The 19,913-nt window shown below is 45.6% G+C and overlaps 2 pseudogenes; one reads left to right on the forward strand and one right to left on the reverse strand.

The window, feature by feature from the left end:
- Positions 1–6,264: 6,264 nt before the first annotated feature.
- On the forward strand, positions 6,265–17,112 carry LOC147967467 (uncharacterized; annotated as a pseudogene).
- Positions 17,113–17,126: 14 nt separating this feature from the next.
- On the reverse strand, positions 17,127–19,383 carry LOC147967468 (uncharacterized; annotated as a pseudogene).
- Between the last annotated feature and the right edge of the window lie 530 nt (positions 19,384–19,913).

Here is a 19,913-nt window from a genome sequence, read left to right on the forward strand (position 1 = left end):
AGGCTAGGAGTTGTATATTTTCGTTTATATTGTGTCTTGTATCATAGGGATTAGTGGCTATCTATGAGGACGTACTGTCGCGAGGTATACGGCCTCAGGGTTTGTTTTTTGATTTATTTCCGGATCGATGATGTTCTGCTGCTGGATTTTGTATTTTTAATAATATATGGCTGCATGGATCATCCTGATGCAGAAGCCACTGGTTATATATCCTCCTTTAAAAAAAAATTTGATTAGGATCTCATCAGGTAAGGTGCTGATCCTATCGTCACAATTATTGTGTTCCTTGCTCCAATGCATCTGGTTTAGTTTTCCATGAGAAAGAATACGCAATTATATTCGGTGATTACAAAAGAAGTTTAGACAGAGGTAAATACACCAGAGGTGCCTAAACTTGTTCGGCGCGGTCACTTTAGTGCTTAACTTGTAAAATGTCAAAAACCAGTGCCACAACTTGTCCATTTGGTGCATATACGGTGTCTCGCTCGTACGCCGCCGTATTTGCTTGTCGCGTGGCCTGACAGCTGGCGTGTGGCCCACAGGTCAGTGGGTGAGAGCGCAGGAAGAGATGAGTCGAACGAGCGCAGCGGTTATTTTCCAGAAATCTCCGGAGCTTTTATTAATTATCGCAAAAAGTCTCTCCAACGGCGGGAACTGATTGCCTGCTATATTTGCGCCTATATTTGTCTCTGCTTTCTCACGATCAATCCGAGGCGAAGGTGGCGGAGGTGGTGCGGCACGGCGATCGCCGGCGGATGCGATGGATGACCCTCGCCGTCATCTTCCAAGCGAAGCAGCTCCTACGTATGGTAAGTCACACCCTTCCTGTTTTCTCTTCATCTCGATTCTCTATTCCTCATCCATGCGTATGCGTTGGGTAGGGTTTGCCGGCTCTTTTGCCATGCTTGATCTTCATCTTTCTTCCATGGTATGCTTGATGTGTATGTGGACCGTTGCGGATCAAATATGGGTGCATTGATCCTGATTTTCGCTAGGGTTTATTTGGGGGTTTTGAAAGTAGGCGTCTTTCCTGTCAGCAGCTGCTCATGCTTATGTGCGCAACAATTAGGCTACAATATTTCTGATCTATGATTATTTGTCTTGTTGGTCATTGGTCATTGCGCCTCAGATTTGTACTCCCTCCGTTCGGAATTACTTGTCTCGGATATGGATATATCTAGAACTAAAATACATCTAGATACATCCATTTCTGCGACAAGTAATTCCAAACGGAGGGAGTAGATTGTTCGAACTAATTTTTTCATAAGATTTGTAACTGAATTTTGTCTTCAGTTATCATACAGTAAACTGAATTTTGGTGACACCTGATGTACACTTAAACTGAATTTTGGTAACACCTGATGTACACTTAAACTGAATTTTGGTGACAGGTTATCTACTGAATGTGTGCACTGCACAAAACTGAATATATGTGCTCAGTTTGTGCTATGCAGTACAGATGTACTGAATGTGTGCAGTTGTATGTAAAGTAGTGAATAATTAAGTGTTTATTAAACTAAATAATTATCTGTTTAGTAAACTAAATATATGGATGTTGTGTACTGAATAGGTAACTAATTCTTTTGTACATAAGTGAAATCTGTGCTGAATATATGTGCAGCATAGTTATCTGAATATTTGTTCTATTTTAATAATGCAGGGCTATTTGATGGTCTCTTCACAGTTGAAATCCATCACAAGGGATTTTTTTGTGGATCTGGTAGCAACATGAAGTATATAGATCATGAAGTGGACTGGTTTGACTACTGTCAGAGTGATACTTGGTCTAATTTATGGATAGATGATTTCCTTCTCCAACAGGGCCATGACAGAGCAAACTCCAAGATAGATGTGCATTGGTGCCAACCCGGTAAATCTTTTTGTGACGGGCTACACCTGATGTCATGTGATGCAGATATAGTGCTCATGATTGGTGCAACAGTAGAACACAAGAACTTGGTCCTGCTGGTAGACCATGGTGACACTCTGCAGTTACTAAGCAATGATGATGATGTGTTGCTGCATGGACTGAATGAACCAACAAAAGTAATAACTCAAGTTAAGTCAGGAAAGGGCAAAGAAAATGTTTTCTGGTCTGAAATACCAGAAAGCGCAGGAGATATTAGTTATTATCAAAGCAAAGAGTTTCATCCCATTTGGTGAAGGCTGTAGTTCTCGTGTTGGTAATGAAGAATTAGAGGCTGAATTTGACAACTGCGAGAATGGTGACAGTACAAGCTCTGAACATGATGATGATTTACATCAGAACACAGAAGAAATTGTAACAGACGAGGACTTCTACGAGAGTGATTATGAAGTAGCAGATGGTGATGACGACCTGTTTGATAGTAATGTAGATAAAGATGTTGATGATCACAGAGAGAAGGAGATTTTGCCTGATTATGAAGGAGAACTTCCTGATGATGTCCTAGATGATAGTCACTTGGAACTTTCAAAAGAAGAGAAAGAGAAGCACAAGTATAGGTTCAGCACATTCAATCCATGCACTGATCTTAATGCTCCTGCTTTCAAAGTTGGCATGGTTTTTGGTGACATGAAAGAGCTCAGGCTTGCACTTGTTTCCTATAGTGTGAGAAACAGAGTGAAGGTGAAGAAAACAAGGAATACGGCCACTAAATTAGAAGCTATTTGCAAGCCTGGATGTACTTGGTATTTGAAGGCAGGCAAAGATAACAGGAGTAGTAGCATTCAGATCAAGAAATATCTTGATAATCACACATGCACCAAAGCTTGGGACCTTAAAGTTCTCACTGCCCCATTTCTGATTGCAAAATTCAGAGGTGAATTCAGAGATAATGAGAAAATGCCTTTGAGGAAGTTTTTGGAGAAGGTGCAGACATAATATAACATGATTGCTAAGAGAAGTAAGCTAGGAAGGGCAAGAAGAGCGGCAGTTAGGTCGATCAGAGGAGAGGATGATGACCAGTACAAGACGCTATGGGATTATGGCCAAGAGCTTAGAAGGACTAACCAAGGAAGCAAGTTTTTCTTGTGCACAAAGAAGGTTTTTGACAATAAAACTAAAGAGACAAAAAAAAATCACTTTTCAACACTATATTGGTCATATGATGCGTGTAAGAGAGGGTTCCTTAAGGCTTGTAGACCAATAATTTTCCTTGATGGTTGTCACATTAAAACTAGGTACAAACGAAATTTGCTTACATCAGTTGGTGTCGATCCCAATGACTGCATATTTCCCATTGCATTTGGTCTTTGTGAAGTAGAATCGACAGGTAGTTGGGAGTGGTTCTTGGCTTCATTGAAGGATGATCTGAACATTTCCAACTCATCATCTTACACACTAATGAGTGACAAGCAAAAGGTAAGCATTGTTATATCTATAATTTGGTTCTGATATTGTGATTGCACAAGTTGGTCTAAGTTGACATGAATTTTGCAGGGATTGATTGCTGAAGTGCAGAAAGTGTCCCCTCATTCTGAGCACAGACATTGTGTGAGGCACATATATCAGAATTTCCACAAAGTACACAAGGGTGAAACGTTGAAGAATGATTTATGGGCAATAGCAAGATCTACAAACAAAATTGCTTACCACAAAAACATGGAGCAAATAAAGGAACACAGTTTAGATGCTTACAAGTGGGTTGAGAAGTTGTCTCCAAGAACATGGATAAAGGCTTTCTTTAACCCTTTCTGCAAGTGTGAAATCCTCCTCAACAATATGTCTGAGGTGTTCAACAGGTATGCTGCAATTTCTTCTTCTTTTTGTTCTCAATAGCATGCCACTTATACCCTATCCTTTTACATTGATTAAATTTTCTATGCAGCTATATTATGGATGGAAGAGATCTGCCAATAAAGTCCATGTTAGATTATATTTTCCATAAACTAGCAAACCGGATAGTTGGCAAACAAAGGGAATCTGAGAAGTGGACTGGCAGGCTGTGCCCCAAAATTCAGAAGAAACTAGACAAATATATAGAATGGGCAAAGAACTGCATGGTTACTGAGTATGGGAAAGGTGCTTTTCGGGTTTTGTCTACATATGTTGTGGATTTGAACATGAACATTTGTGACTGCAACAGATGGGAACTCTCAGCCATCCCATGCCATCATGCCATTGCATGTTTCAGACATGAAAGGATTGAGCCAGAGAGCATGGTGCATGACTGTTATAGTGTTGAGAACTACAAGAGTTGCTATGGCTGGAACCTTATGCCTATGAGGGACATGAAGCATTGGGAGAAAATGGATGGCATAGATGTGTATCCACCTATTTACACAAAAGTCATGGGAAGGCCAAAGAAAAGTAGGAAGAAAGAGCAAGAAGAGAAAAAGGGTAAGGATGGTCTGAAGAAAGTAACAAAACATGGTGTCACTATGCATTGTTCTATATGTGGAGCTGCTGATCACAATAAAAAAGGTCACCACAACCATGTAAATGATGAACCAAAACCAAGAGGAGCAGAGGAATCATAAGAAGAGTATGATGACCCAAGCATCATTGATGTAATTTCCTGCCTTCTACAAGCCAACACACTCTTACCAAACTCATCTCTTTACTCAATCTCTTTCTAATTCTTCCCTGCTACTGCTAACAGAATGACACACAAGCCAACACACATACTAATGGCAAGTACCAAAATCCTATGTCTGCGCATCATTTGCTCCTTATTAATCCTAGCAATGACCTTCTTCTCCCTATCACTATGCTTCTCAGCCTCCTTCTCAACTTCTTCCTGCAATAGCATGTTCTTCATAGCCAGATCACAAATGATTGTCTTTGCCCGGCCATCCCATCTTGGATCTATTCACAAGCCTTACATCCTGAAAATGTAAAAAAGTACTCGGTGCGAAAGACAGGAACCTTACATTTGCTCAAAGCCAAATCATACAAGCCACCCAACAACCTTCTGCCATAGTCCATGCCTTCATTTGCAACACGGCGAGCAGGGGAGCAGGGGGAACATGGCGAGCAGAAAGAAGAGGCCTCCAGAAAGAATGGGTGTCATCACCTGACCGCTACTCTGCTTCCACTTCTCCTTGATGTGGTTCTGACCATCGGCGCCGGCCATCTCATCAAGCGGCAGAGGACAAGAGCAGCAGAGGACAAGGGGGAGCAGAGAAATAACACCGACGGCTTCGCCACCTACTCTCAGTCAACAACTCGCCGCTGGCGACAAATCAACTACATCCGCCGCCGCCTACATAGGGTTAAGGATTTGGTTTTCTGTTCTCTGAATGGGGGGGGGGGGGGGGTATGGACGGTTATACAGATCAAGGACTTTTTTGCGATAATTAATAAAAGCTCTGGGGGTTTCTAGAAAATAACCGCTGCGCTCGTTCGACTCATCTCTTCCTGCGCTCTCACCCACTGACCCGTGGGCCACACGACAAGCAAATACAGCGGCGTACGAGCAAGACACCGTATATGCACCAAATGGACAAGTTGTGGCACCAGTTTTTGACATTTTACAAGTTTAGGCACTAAAGTGACCGCGCCGGACAAGTTTAGGCACCTCTGGTGTATTTACCTCATAATTAGGCCATATTTTTGTTTTGCCTTAAAGATAATTATTATCAAGATCACCAAGACTAAACACGTCACAAAGTGTTTCACCTGAACAGTCTAGGTAATGACATGAATGGAAACAACTTTGAGAGCAAGGGTGCTAATTCTACTGAGCAGCAGACCATTAACCATGGGTAAGAGCTGTCCCAATTGAGCAACTTTGACAAGTAAAGAGATCCACTAGAATACCTGGAGAAAACCGTTGATCTTAAACAGCATTGTGTCTCCATAGCATTACAATTAATACATAAAGGACATGGAGTAATCCAAACAAAACTACAACCTCCGTTCGGAAATAGCGTTACAATTACTCCATAAAGGACATGGAGCAATCCAAACAAAACTAGAATTTTTTTGCTTGATGGGTCAGGGATGCACAGCTAATTTGGCCGTAAGTCGAGCTGGACATGTCTTTTTTTTCGTGAACGCGCATGAGGACTGTACGTCAATTTTTTTGAGGCAATTTATTTTGAGACAAATAAGAAAGTACACGGGCCACACCGATATAGGCCGACAGAAAGATGGAACGGGCCAGCGACTTTTGGCCCATATCAGTGGCGTGCGCCGTGTGTCGTTGTCTGCTCATGGGAACCGATCGATCGTCGTCTTCATCGTCCCTAGACTAGACCCCCACGGCCACCAAACCCAGTCACCAACCCTATACCCTGCCGCCGACCGAACCGCCGCATCAATCGATCGCAGCTGATGCGATGCCGCCCAACAAGGTCCAGGCGCCGGATCCCGACTGCAGGGGGCTCTTCTCCTGCCTGTACAGCGGCCAGTGCGATGAACCCCGTAGCTTCTGTTTCAGACTCGATCTCATCGAGCTCATCCCCGACTTTTACGAGGAGGCGTTCGACCGGCTGCCCGTAGGCGACATGCCGTCGGACGTCGTAGAAGAACTGGCCAGGACCATGTTCAAGGGCGGCCTTTCGCTCGGCCTCCTGGACCCCATCTCCAACATCATCCTCAATACCATCACCCTCCTCCCGCGCGACTTTAGGGCAACCCGATCGCCTCCGCATGACTCTAAGAGGAGGAGGAGGTCCAAGAGGATGGCCGGCGCGGCGCGGCCGAAGGATAGCTGGTCCACTACCATTGGGCCAACCTGCCGGAGGGATACCTGGCGCGGAATTGCTGCGGCATCCTTCCTGGCTCTCCGCGAGTTCATGGTGACATACTTCGGATCGAAAATATATAATAGAACACCTGCAACCAGGCCCTTCCTATCTAGCCATCCATTCTGCGCTTCGCGATTCGTGCAAACACATTTCTCTTTTTTGTTTCTCTCGCATAAAACATGTTTTGAAGTTCAAACCTTTGCAGCGTGGCAAAGCTTTCTATCTAGAATCTAGGATAAATCTTTCAGATTTTTTGGTCAAAAATAAATATACAAAAAAAAAATTGGTCTCACATTCCACTTCACAGCATTATCTAGACTGTGCATTAGTCTCTAGAATTTTAGTTATGTTTTGTGTGCACCAGACTAGCAAGTATATATTCTATATCTCCCATACCGAAGACCTTGTATAGGGCACTGCGTCTTTGCGCACATTCACTGCTTTTCCGCTTTTCAGAATTCTGCTCCTCGCGTTTTCATCGCTAAACCATTTTCCATATATATAAGATGATACAGCAACTTAGCGGCTATAGCATACACCCACTATCAACAAACTTGTGAATCAGCCATCCGGGCAATAGGTTGAAATCAGCGTTTATTTGTATAATTAGTTATATGTCCTTTCTTATTTTGCAGTCAACATTATGAATTTTCCAAGCATGAAAATGAATCATAATAAATCAATTTTGGTTTTGGTGACAGGCCGTTGCTACTATGGAGAGTCAACCGCGAGGAAGATTGTGTATCCAGATTCAGCAGACTTTATTAACAGTAATCATGATATTACCGGCGATGGAACGGCACACACGGACGGAATACTGGACGCTGATTTAATGTTCGATTTTAGGAGTGATGCGCAGTTTGCAGACGATATGAGGAAGTACTGTGAACGTCAAAAAGAGTTATCGCAGGAGGGTGACGAGTATTAATTTCAACAGCGGGAGGAACTAGTATTAGGTCTTAACCTTATTAAACCTGGTGTAGAAATACTCTACTGTATTAAGATCAAGCTTGTTGTAATACTTTTGTATTCTGTATTCCATCTTGTCCGAACCTTCATTGTTGTCTGCAATTATGTGATCAGCTGAAAATTTCATTGTTCGACGGAGGTTCAGTTTATTTCCTTTCATCTCTAACAGTTTCTACCAAATTTGTTGAACGTGCGCCTGCCTAAAGAGTAGAACAACCTGGCCGCACACTTTTCTTGCAAGATTAGTTAGGGGCCACTTCCATTGTGTTATAAAAGAGTATATGCATAAACAAATACTCAATCCGATTACCCAACACAAAAAAATTACTCAATCCGATTCATATTAATTGCTGCTTATTTAGTCCATATTAATTGTCGCCAATTAATATGGATTGGAGTGGAGTATATAATACGCCCTTCGTTTCATAATATAGTGTGTATAGATTGTTTGAAAAGTCAAAGTACGCAAACTTTGATCAAGTTTACAGAGAAAACTATATCTTCTGATGATTCTAATATAAGTTTGGTATTTTAGATGTAAATATTTTTCTCCACAAACATGATCAAAGTTTGACTTTTCAAAAAAATATACATTACATTATGGAATGGAGGGAGTATAATATAAGTCTTTTTAGGAAATAATATAAATTGGTTTGCTCTTCTAGTTTTTCTTTTGACATCTAAACACAATTGCATGGTTATCAAAGTGACATCATTTGCATGGATGCTAAGATTTCATTTGGAGGATTTTTCATCAATCCGTCACAATTAGGATTTGCTAACTCATGAGCCATCACATGGCATATGTTCAAATATGATAAGTAGTTGCGGACCTAGAATAAAATTTAGCCGGGACCAATATTTAAGCTCTAAAAAATTTAGGTACAAATGCAAGTCTACTCAATCAAAATTCATAAAATTCAACTACCAGAAGTATAAAAAATGCATTAAAAACATAAAAAATCATCCTTGAAGTATTCCATTCCCTTTTTCCAATTTTAAAACCTGTCTTGGAGTAAGGACTGTTCTTTTCAACTCCGGATTTTCCATACCAGATTCCGGGAAACTGCCCATAGATTCAGCTGCCAATGGAATCAGACGTCCAGTCTTTTCAAAGATTGCAGTCTAATATTGTTTTATGAGTTATGTGGTGAAATGTTTATAATGCCCCTGGACCGAAATTGTGCGCGGAGTTGGTAACATTGAGTTGTTTTGAACTGTTTTACCCTGAATATTGAGTTATCCATGCAGTCATTGCAGATCACAAGAATCATCGCAAAACCGCGGATCCATTAGTGAAACTACAACCAAAAATAGTATGGTGCAGGTGGCTTTTGTAATTATTGTGATTTTCTAGAATTAATGATGATTATTTTTCGTGTCTTTTTATTCACTGGCTCTTAGAAGAGAAATTAGTGGACTTTGCCGAAGTGTCACATTGCAGAGAATGCGTATACAGGAATTTTTATTGTTCAAGTGCTAATCAAATGATTCACCCAATTATGAGGTTAATTTAGGACGAAACAAGTTTTGACGTACTTATGTGCTCACGTGCATTCTATTGAGCACCTCGTGTGGACCATTCTGCCGAACACACACAAGGAAGATATGGCCACGCCATGGTATGAGCGACGTCGATGGGCGAGGGGCGGCCTGTGGCACAACATGCACGAGAACAACGGCCACAAGCACGCTTTTCATGACACACCAGCTCGCCCTCCTCCTCTGTAAACTGGTCTCGGATCCACGACACTAGCGGCTGGAGTCGGCCTAGCCCCCGGCGAGAGGCAGGAGTCGTGGGATGGATCCAGGGAGAGGCACAGAAGAGCCGCTTCGAGGAGGTCACATGCAATTGCGCGACACTGCTGGAGCCTAGCAGGAAATCAAGCCGTGGGGGAGAGGAGCGGTGGCATTTGTTATGTAATTAATCCCTCAAACAAGGATATTGCCCCGGGACAAAACGTTTTTCTAGGGACGTAGCAAAAGAGTAATGCTAGACACACGGAGAGAAGGTTTATGTGATTCACAGACTAGCAAACGTGGGAGCTTGGGATTGGAGAAGGGGGGAGGATGGGCCCCACCCTGACTGAAAATCAGGGGGAGATAGATTAGTTAGAGAAGAAAGATCCGTAACAACTCCGTAATAATCCGTGCGTCTAGGATTATTGGTAGCAGAATAGCTGGAATTGTAGGATTTTGGCGATTTTGAGATACATTTAGATTCATGGGTTTTGGACGATTTTGAGATACATTGCTATTCTGGCATGATTTTCCAAGATTCTCAGGGAAGAATCAAGTTCTTTTCTGTTTCTGATTCTCCATACCCGGATTCTGAAAAGAACTGGCCGAGCATCTTGTTAAAAAAAAATTCAAAAATGCTCCTAGATATGAAAAAAGTACATAAACAATAGCCCACATCTGTATATACTATACTTTTTTTGTTTAACAAATCATATTATTTATACCATACTTCTTTGAATTCCCAATATTTTTCAGTTCATGTGAGGAAAATCATGACCAATCAAATGAGCTACATGCCTAGTTGCTCGTTGTCTACATGGTAAATCGGCCCGACTAGATATGAAATAAATAATCTAAACTCAAAAGAAAAAAAAATGCAATCATGTTGTTGCCGCTGCCGCGTGCATACTTATGGTTCGTTGTTGCACCATCACAAGCACACGACTACTTTCCCGCTGAGGTTCCCTTGCGGGGAGTCGTTGAGGACACACTTCGCCTCAGATTAGTGTGGTGGCCTGGCCTAAGATCGGTTGCCTAGAATGGGTGGAAAGTTGATGTGTGTGGTGGTGCTATCTCACTCCGGTTGTGGATTGTGGTGGCCACCGATGGGTCTTCCTGAGGGTTCACTCTCTAGATTTTGTGCCGCTCGTTCTGGCAAGGTTGCGGAATGTAGTTGAAAGGCTCATTTGTAGGTTTTGGGGATCTCATTCCGGCTATTTTGCCTTCGACAGTGAGATGTAATATATCGACGGCGGCTTGTCACAGAGGGTATGGTTGTGCAGCAGTGACGGTGGGATTTGTAGCCCAACGCATGTAGCTATTGGGATTGCGGAAAAGCGGTTGCGACAACACATGTTTGACTCCGATTTGGTGGTGCTTCTTGAGTACCCGGTCTTGAGTTCTGGGCTGAAAACCCTTGGTCTCGTCCAAGTCGGTTATACCTAGCAATGGCTATGTTTTTGAGCCATTACCCTGTTGAAGACATTGCTCAAATATGGCAGGACTTGTTCTTTAGTGTGAAAACATAGAAGCTGGCTTTGGGTGGTTGGATTCGGTAACGATGGTGCTTGAGCGTTGTTCCCTTCTTAAAGGCGTTGTTGTTAAAGATCCTTGTGAGGTTAAGAAATGATTGGTGCGGATATGATTGTTATCGTCGTTTCTCCATCGCAGTTTTGATTGCTTTAGGTTTTCTGTCCTCGCTTAGGCATAGCTTTAGTTTTGTATTATATTTGTGCCCATTTCATAATTTATGTTGAAGTCAATGAAATCCACCTTTTGTCAAGGTTGGTGCGGGAGTGTGGTCGACCAAGGGGTTGGGAGCAGGAAGCCTTGTAGCCTTGTAACCAGGAGACAGGCGGATCGGCACAACAACTCTGGAGCGATCATTGGAGCTCACAATTTATCTTTAGGATTTATTTAGAGGTGCCAAAGAAATCTTCTAACCGGTGTGACGATAGCGGATTTCCGTTGCCGGAGAGAGAGGGGGCATGGAAATAGGACACGAGATGTACTGACTGACATCTTAGCTTTGGAACACGTCGACGTCGTTGCTTAATTTTTGCTATAGCTGCTAGTCGAGACCTGCATGCAGCACCGCACCGAGCTGAGAACCCAAAGTCATTTTGTCTTCACTACGTACGTACATAACGACTTCTGAGATCGTTCGACAGGTTCCATGCAACTTCCAGGGTTATGTTAATTATATTTTGTTACTCTACAGCTTGTATCGAAATGCAGCAACAGCAATGCCATTAATTGGCAATTTCAATGCTTGAGTACGTCAGACCGTCATCAAGCTAACCGTACTGCGATAACCTACGTATCTATATATATATCATGATCGATCCAGCCCAGCTGAGCATTAGTTACAACTTTACAGGAGAAGCAAACAGCAAAGCTAGCCCAGAGTACGTAGTCATGAGGTCGAAGACCAAGAAGAACAGGAATGTTCTGATGGTGGTGGCCGGCGTGCTGGCCGGGCTGACCGTCTTGTTCGGAGTCGTCGGCGCCATCTTCATGGGGGTGGTACGCACCGCCCGTATGCTAGATGGCTTTCTCGACCGGCCGGCGATCCTTGTGACGTCCGGCCATTGTTGATCTTGTTAGTAGGAACAATTTGCTTGTTCTTAACTGTGCGTGTTTCCATCCATCCATTCATTCATGCAGACAGCGGCTCCAAGTCCGGGCAAGGGCAGCGACGCCTACTGTACCTACAGGCAATCGCCGGCGTTGCCCTGTGGTCTCCTAGCGGCGGCGCTGGCGTTCATGACGCAGATAGTCGCCAGCGTGGCCATCGGCTGCTGCGGCTGCTGCTGTGGGGCGTGTCCGACTCCTAAGAGCATGGTTGAACGCGTCGTCGCCGTCCTCTTGTTCATCTTCTCATGGTATGTAGGTGATCAGAACGAGATACAATTGGAGTTCTATTGATTTTTTCTTAAAGAGTCAATTTTCTTCATGTTTGACTAGTTTCTAGACAAAAAAATAGCAGTATCTACAATACCGAGTTTTCAACTTTAGATTCATCATAAAAAAGTATTTTCATAATTAATTTCTTTGATATTCAAGATGTTGATATTTATTTCAGAATTTTGGTCAAACATATAAATATTTGACTTCCAGAAAAATTAATGCATCTTATATTCTAGAATGAAGAGAGTACTTGTTGGTAGCGGCATCTGTATCTGAACTTTAGAATTTATCTACAATTTCCACATGTATAGCCCTTCACATCCATCAATATATATCTCGGGGGCTTGTTCATTTAAGTATTAATTTTTGCGGTCTATATTGCATGCATGATTTCAGGTTCCTTGCCCTTAAAGTGGTGGTAATATTTCTGGTGGGTGCAATGATGATCGGGCCTAACGCATCTGTTAATTTTAGTGCCGGCAATTGTATTTCACCAGGTGTCGGAATCTTCATGGGAGCCACGTGCTTATTTTTTCTAGTTCTCGGCCTTGATCTCGGCGCCTACGCTCTGATTTAGAAGTCTGGCCGCCAGCAAGCAGCTATACCGACCGTGATCCTCCTTTAGTGCCAACCGCCCCGTGTAAAGTTGGTGTCCGGCCTTCTCCTTCTGCATGGGCAAATAAAGTCTGAAACACATATATTTAGATAATAATATGATAAAAGTACTGAAAATATATAATTTATTATGTTGAACAATATTTTTTAAACATAAATAGCATAATGGAATAAAAATTCTCATGGTTGTTTGCGTATTGAGGTGGGCTTCTACTATGCATGGCTGCATGTTGACGGAGGTCCTTTCCTCATATGTATGTTGCATGTTGCGATGACATGTTTGCTTGTTGAGAGAAATATGTAATTGAAGGCTAGCTATTTAGATATAGAAGATTCATAGTATGTCATCATTTCTTTTTGTCAATGAAGTCTTTTGTGGGGATTTCGTGACAATTGTCATGATGTGGGATTCATGAAGCAATACACACTTGAAGGTTCTACGTACAGGATTCAAATGAGGAATTTACCTAGGTTCGGACCCTCTGCCTAGAGGTAACACCCTACTTCTACCGAGTGTTTAATCAAGGCTCGTAGGACAAATTTTGTGGCAGTACAAGTATATGAGCGAATCTCGTTTGTCATTTCCTGCCGCGCAAGGGTGCCCTAGCCCCGCCTTATATAGGTCGAGGAGGTTGAGCCTAGTTGGTCTAATAGTACATCCGCCCTAGTTGGTCTAACAGGTGCATTCATCTAATGTGGTTACGCTCGGTTTAATGTGTTGTAGTAACGCTTGGTTTATGGTGCTAGTGTCTTGGAGAGGAGTTTTTTAATTTTTAGCTTTAGAACCTAATCCACAGACGGTATTTGGCCTTGGAAACAGAAGCCAACTTGTGCCGCAGAGGATGCCAAGTCCGTCCTTACCTTGGGTGTTACCGAGTGGTCTATATCCCGGGGGACCGTCGTGCTTTGAAGATCTCTGGAGTTGCCCAATATTGTACTGCACATGAGTTTTTTCTCCTGTGGTTTTATTATCGGGACATTCACTATTTTGCATCAGGTTTTTTTTTCGGTTTTTTCTCTTTTTTGTCCTTTTACTTCTTTCTCTTTTTCGGTTTTCTTTGTTACTTTCCTCAGTGTCATCGATTTTATCTGGTTTTTCCTTTTTCTTTTTTACTTTCTATCTGGTTTTTTCCTTGCGCAACACATTTGGATAAAGAGGTTAGCTTGCAATCTTCATAAAAAGTACTTCCGTCCGTTTACAAATATAAGATGTTTTGTATATTTTAATATAAACTATATACTGACTAAAATGGATGAACTATTTTAATATAGACTACATACGAACTACTCTCTCCGTCCCATAATATAAGAACGTTTTTACACTACACTAGTGTCAAAAACGTTTTTATATTATGGGACAAAGGGAGTAGTAAACGAATTAACAAACACACTAAAATATGTCTTCTAGGAAAACACTTTCTCGCGGTTCCACTTCCAACAGAATAAAAGGAAGAAAAACAGTTCGAGTCCTCTTCTACGGAAACACTTTCTTGCCGTTACAACAGAGCAATTTACACGCGCCAGAAAAAGAATAAAAGCGCTCTCATTCCAATATTGTTCCCGCAATTATTCTATCAGTTTGTCAAATTCACATCTAGATGTTATTTAAGAATATCACATCTAAGCTCCCACAAGTATATAATGTAGCAACAAGAAACAAAAAAAAACTAGGAAAAAATAGACCACAAACAGAGTGGACATCAACTTAGATGTAACATAAGATGTATCCTAGACAGACCCTTATTCTATCTTCTTTCCATTACTTAACCTGCATGCGAGGAAGAAAAAGCAAGAGAGATATGCGGCCATGCAGGGATAAATTCCACGCAATTAGCCTTAACTGGTTTTAGTTTGGTATAACTGCCCATGAAATGATGGACACAGGCGGCCACTATCCCCGTGCGATTCCTCTTCTTCTACGTCTTGCCGTGGACATGGACGGCGACGCGAAGGAGCCGAGCATCGTCCACGAGCTGGTGCCACTTCCTCTACTCTTCTTCTATCTCTTGAAGAGGAAACCAGCGCCGGCGCCGGCGGCAGTTCTCGGTCCGCTCGGTCGGACCGAGCTAAATCCGGATCGGAACGGCAGTGTTATCGATCCCAAACGGGCCACCCTGAGCCCTATATATATCCGGCCGACCCGGCCGAATCGCCGCATCAATCGCAGTCGCATCATGCCGCCCAACAAGGTCCAGCCGCAGGGGTCTCTTCTCCTGCCTGTACAGCGGCGAGCGCGACGAACCCCATAACTTCAACTTCAAGGCCGCCCGCGGTGAGTGCGACAGCCCCCCCCCCCCCCCCCCCCCCCTAACTTCAACTTCAAGGCCGACCTCCTCGACCTCATCCCCGACTTCTACGAGGAGGCATTCGACCGGCTGCCCGTCCAAGACATGTCGGACGCCGTCGCGGATCAACTATACGAAACCATGCGCGACGGCAGCCTGTCCCTCGGCCTCCTGGACCCCGTCTCCAACATCATCCTCGGCACCCTCGCCCTCCTCCCGCGCGACGACTTCCGGCCAAAGGAGGTGCCGCCCGCCAAGAGGATCAGGAGGTCCAAGAGGCTCGCCGGCATGGGGCAGCCCAAGGATCGCTTGTCGTCCGCAGGGTTACCTGGCGCAGAGTTGCTCAGGCGTCCCGCCAGGCTCTCGTCAGGTTGATGACGAACTACTTCGGATGCATCACCGAAGAACAGGCCACCCGCTACCTCCACTGGGCGGGCGCCGACCTCGCCCGCGCCGTCCTGCTCGTCGAGCATGATCTATACGCTGCGGAGCTCGTGCTCCCTGGCCCTGCCTCCGAGAGGACTCAGGCCGCGCTCAGGTGTGCGGCGATGCATGTGTGCCATTCCGCGCCTGACGTCCTTGTGCGGCTCCAAGTGTCACCTTTGCCACGTCAACGACTCCTCGCCGCCGCCCCCTTCCTAAAGCCGGGAGGGCCGAAGCTCACCGTTCATAATGTTAACACCAACATGGATCTGCTGCGGTACCAGGACGACGGCCCCCTCGACCTCCAGGTGAATTTGCTGCCGGGCGGGAGGGTGGGTAGTCGTCTACTACCGGAACCTCAAGCCCAGTGAAGAAACATTTGAGGTTTCCAAAAGCACGAGCTCCATGGACGGCTTCGACATGGTCACCATCAATGTCGAGCGGCATGGCGACCACTTCGTGTCCTTGCGGTCTCATGAAAACAAGAGATCCATGATATCAGCATGTCTGGCAAATGCCGTGAAAACATCTCATAGGCGTGGGTTATTGGACAACTGTGGCGGTGATGCCTGCGAGTACACCCAGTCTCTCAAGACGAGGCTCCACGCCATGATCCACACCTTCTATCTCAAAGCCGTCACCATGCTACCCTCTGCAGGGCTTAGGCTCATCCGCGACATCATGTTCGCCAGCCCACTGCTATGGCCCCATGGACCCCATCTCCATCATCATCCTCAACTCCATTTGGTACAACATAGTGTGCCTGCTCCCACATGCAGACACTGAGATCCAGGTGTACGACATCCTCGACACCCTCTCCTTGCTTCGCGTGGAGGTCCGGTCCTTGGAAGGCCTCATCGCCACCGTTCGTGCAAACCCTGAGTCTGGATCATCCATGCAGTGGGTGATAGAGCACCTCTGCTGCAAACAATGTGACTTGTCCGAGGAGACGCACACACTACAACAGTTTGTTGCCGCAGCCGCAGCGGGTTGACATCCACGGCCCGCTGCACTAGGATCATTCCTCACGTCGTCCCTGACACCCGGCGTGTTGCTTGACCTACAAAACTTGCTGACCACTGGTACCAATGATGTGATATCACGTGAATCTCTCGATCAAATAGAGCACATTCTCCGAGACATCACACCACCGTTGGCTCCCGAACCTCGCAATGAGGAGGCCGAACTTTGCACGGAGGCTAAGGTGATTCTTCTAGAAAAGAGATCATGGTATAGGAAGATGAAGTTATACATTCGCTCTGGGGTCGCACAAGCGCTGCAAAAATATGCATCGGAGCATCCTTGGGTACATCAACCTGGCTTTAATTTGTTTGTGTTCATCGTCATTTATTTGGTACATACGTAGTACATATATATTCCATACATTTCTATATCAGTTGACCTTTGTTGCTGCTTGTTTTAGGAACCAAAGTATGCAACGAGTGTTATCTGTGGCGTGGAGTCCACTTCGGAATCCTTGGGCAGGGAATGCTGCCACGTTAACTTTGTGCAGCATTCCCTGCCCAAGGATTCCGAAGTGGACTCCACGCCACAGATAACACTCGTTGCATACTTTGGTTCCTAAAACAAGCAGCAACAAAGGTCAACTGATATAGAAATGTATGGAATATATATGTACTACGTATGTACCAAATAAATGACGATGAACACAAACAAATTAAAGCCAGGTTGATGTACCCAAGGATGCTCCGATGCATATTTTTGCAGCGCTTGTGCGACCCCAGAGCGAATGTATAACTTCATCTTCCTATACCATGATCTCTTTTCTAGAAGAATCACCTTAGCCTCCGTGCAAAGTTCGGCCTCCTCATTGCGAGGTTCGGGAGCCAACGGTGGTGTGATGTCTCGGAGAATGTGCTCTATTTGATCGAGAGATTCACGTGATATCACATCATTGGTACCAGTGGTCAGCAAGTTTTGTAGGTCAAGCAACACGCCGGGTGTCAGGGACGACGTGAGGAATGATCCTAGTGCAGCGGGCCGTGGATGTCAACCCGCTGCGGCTGCGGCAACAAACTGTTGTAGTGTGTGCGTCTCCTCGGACAAGTCACATTGTTTGCAGCAGAGGTGCTCTATCACCCACTGCATGGATGATCCAGACTCAGGGTTTGCACGAACGGTGGCGATGAGGCCTTCCAAGGACCGGACCTCCACGCGACGCAAGGAGAGGGTGTCGAGGATGTCGTACACCTGGATCTCAGTGTGTGCATGTGGGAGCGGGCACACTATGTTGTACCAAATGGAGTTGAGGATGATGATGGAGATGGGGTCCATGGGGCCATAGCAGTGGGCTGGCGAACATGATGTCGCGGATGAGCCTAAGCCCTGCAGAGGGTAGCATGGTGACGGCTTTGAGATAGAAGGTGTGGATCATGGCGTGGAGCCTCCTCTTGAGAGACTGGGTGTACTCGCAGGCATCACCGCCACAGTTGTCCAATAACCCACGCCTATGAGATGTTTTCACGGCCTTTGCCAGACATGCTGATATCATGGATCTCTTGTTTTCATGAGACCGCAAGGACACGAAGTGGTCGCCATGCCGCTCGACATTGATGGTGACCATGTCGAAGCCGTCCATGGAGCTCGTGCTTTTGGAAACCTCAAATGTTTCTTCACTGGGCTTGAGGTTCCGGTAGTAGACGACTACCCACCCTCCCGCCCGGCAGCAAATTCACCTGGAGGTCGAGGGGGCCGTCGTCCTGGTACCGCAGCAGATCCATGTTGGTGTTAACATTATGAACGGTGAGCTTCGGCCCTCCCGGCTTTAGGAAGGGGGCGGCGGCGAGGAGTCGTTGACGTGGCAAAGGTGACACTTGGAGCCGCACAAGGACGTCAGGCGCGGAATGGCACACATGCATCGCCGCACACCTGAGCGCGGCCTGAGTCCTCTCGGAGGCAGGGCCAGGGAGCACGAGCTCCGCAGCGTATAGATCATGCTCGAGGAGCAGGACGGCGCGGGCGAGGTCGGCGCCCGCCCAGTGGAGGTAGCGGGTGGCCTGTTCTTCGGTGATGCATCCGAAGTAGTTCGTCATCAACCTGACGAGAGCCTGGCAGGATGCCTGAGCAACTCTGCGCCAGGTAACCCTGCGGACGACAAGCTATCCTTGGGCTGCCCCATGCCGGCGAGCCTCTTGGACCTCCTGATCCTCTTGGCGGGCGGCTCCTCCTTTGGCCGGAAGTCGTCGCGCGGGAGGAGGGCGAGGGTGCCGAGGATGATGTTGGAGACGGGGTCCAGGAGGCCGAGGGACAGGCTGCCGTCGCGCATGGTTTCGTATAGTTGATCCGCGACGGCGTCCGACATGTCTTGGACGGGCAGCCGGTCGAATGCCTCCTCGTAGAAGTCGGGGATGAGGTCGAGGAGGTCGGCCTTGAAGTTGAAGTTAGGGGGGGGGGGCCGTCACACTCACCGCGGGCAGCCTTGAAGTTGAAGTTATGGGGTTCGTCGCGCTCGCCGCTGTACAGGCAGGAGAAGAGACCCCTGCGGCTGGACCTTGTTGGGCGGCATGATGCGACTGCGATTGATGCGGCGATTCGGCCGGGTCGGCCGGATATATATAGGGCTCAGGGTGGCCCGTTTGGGATCGATAACACTGCCGTTCCGATCCGGATTTAGCTCGGTCCGACCGAGCGGACCGAGAACTGCCGCCGGCGCCGGCGCTGGTTTCCTCTTCAAGAGATAGAAGAAGAGTAGAGGAAGTGGCACCAGCTCGTGGACGATGCTCGGCTCCTTCGCGTCGCCGTCCATGTCCACGGCAAGACGTAGAAGAAGAGGAATCGCACGGGGATAGTGGCCGCCTGTGTCCATCATTTCATGGGCAGTTATACCAAACTGGCTAATTGCGTGGAATTTATCCCTGCATGGCCGCATATCTCTCTTGCTTTTTCTTCCTCGCATGCAGGTTAAGTAATGGAAAGAAGATAGAATAAGGGTCTGTCTAGGATACATCTAGATGTGACATAGTTATGTCACATCTAAGTTGATGTCCACTCTGTTTGTGGTCTATTTTTTTTTAGTTTTTTTTTTGTTTTTTGTTGCTACATTATATACTTGTGGGAGCTTAGATGTGATATTCTTAAATAACATCTAGATGTGAATTTGACAAACTGATAGAATAATTGCGGGAACAATATTGGAATGAGAGCGCTTTTATTCTTTTTCTGGCGCGTGTAAATTGCTCTGTTGTAACGGCAAGAAAGTGTTTCCTTAGAAGAGGACTCGAACTGTTTTTCTTCCTTTTATTCTGTTGGAAGTGGAACCGCGAGAAAGTGTTTTCC

This window comes from Triticum urartu, chromosome 5A (genome assembly GCF_056163025.1).
Source record: "Triticum urartu cultivar PI428250 chromosome 5A, HENAU_Tu73, whole genome shotgun sequence".
Taxonomy (NCBI): domain Eukaryota; kingdom Viridiplantae; phylum Streptophyta; class Magnoliopsida; order Poales; family Poaceae; genus Triticum; species Triticum urartu.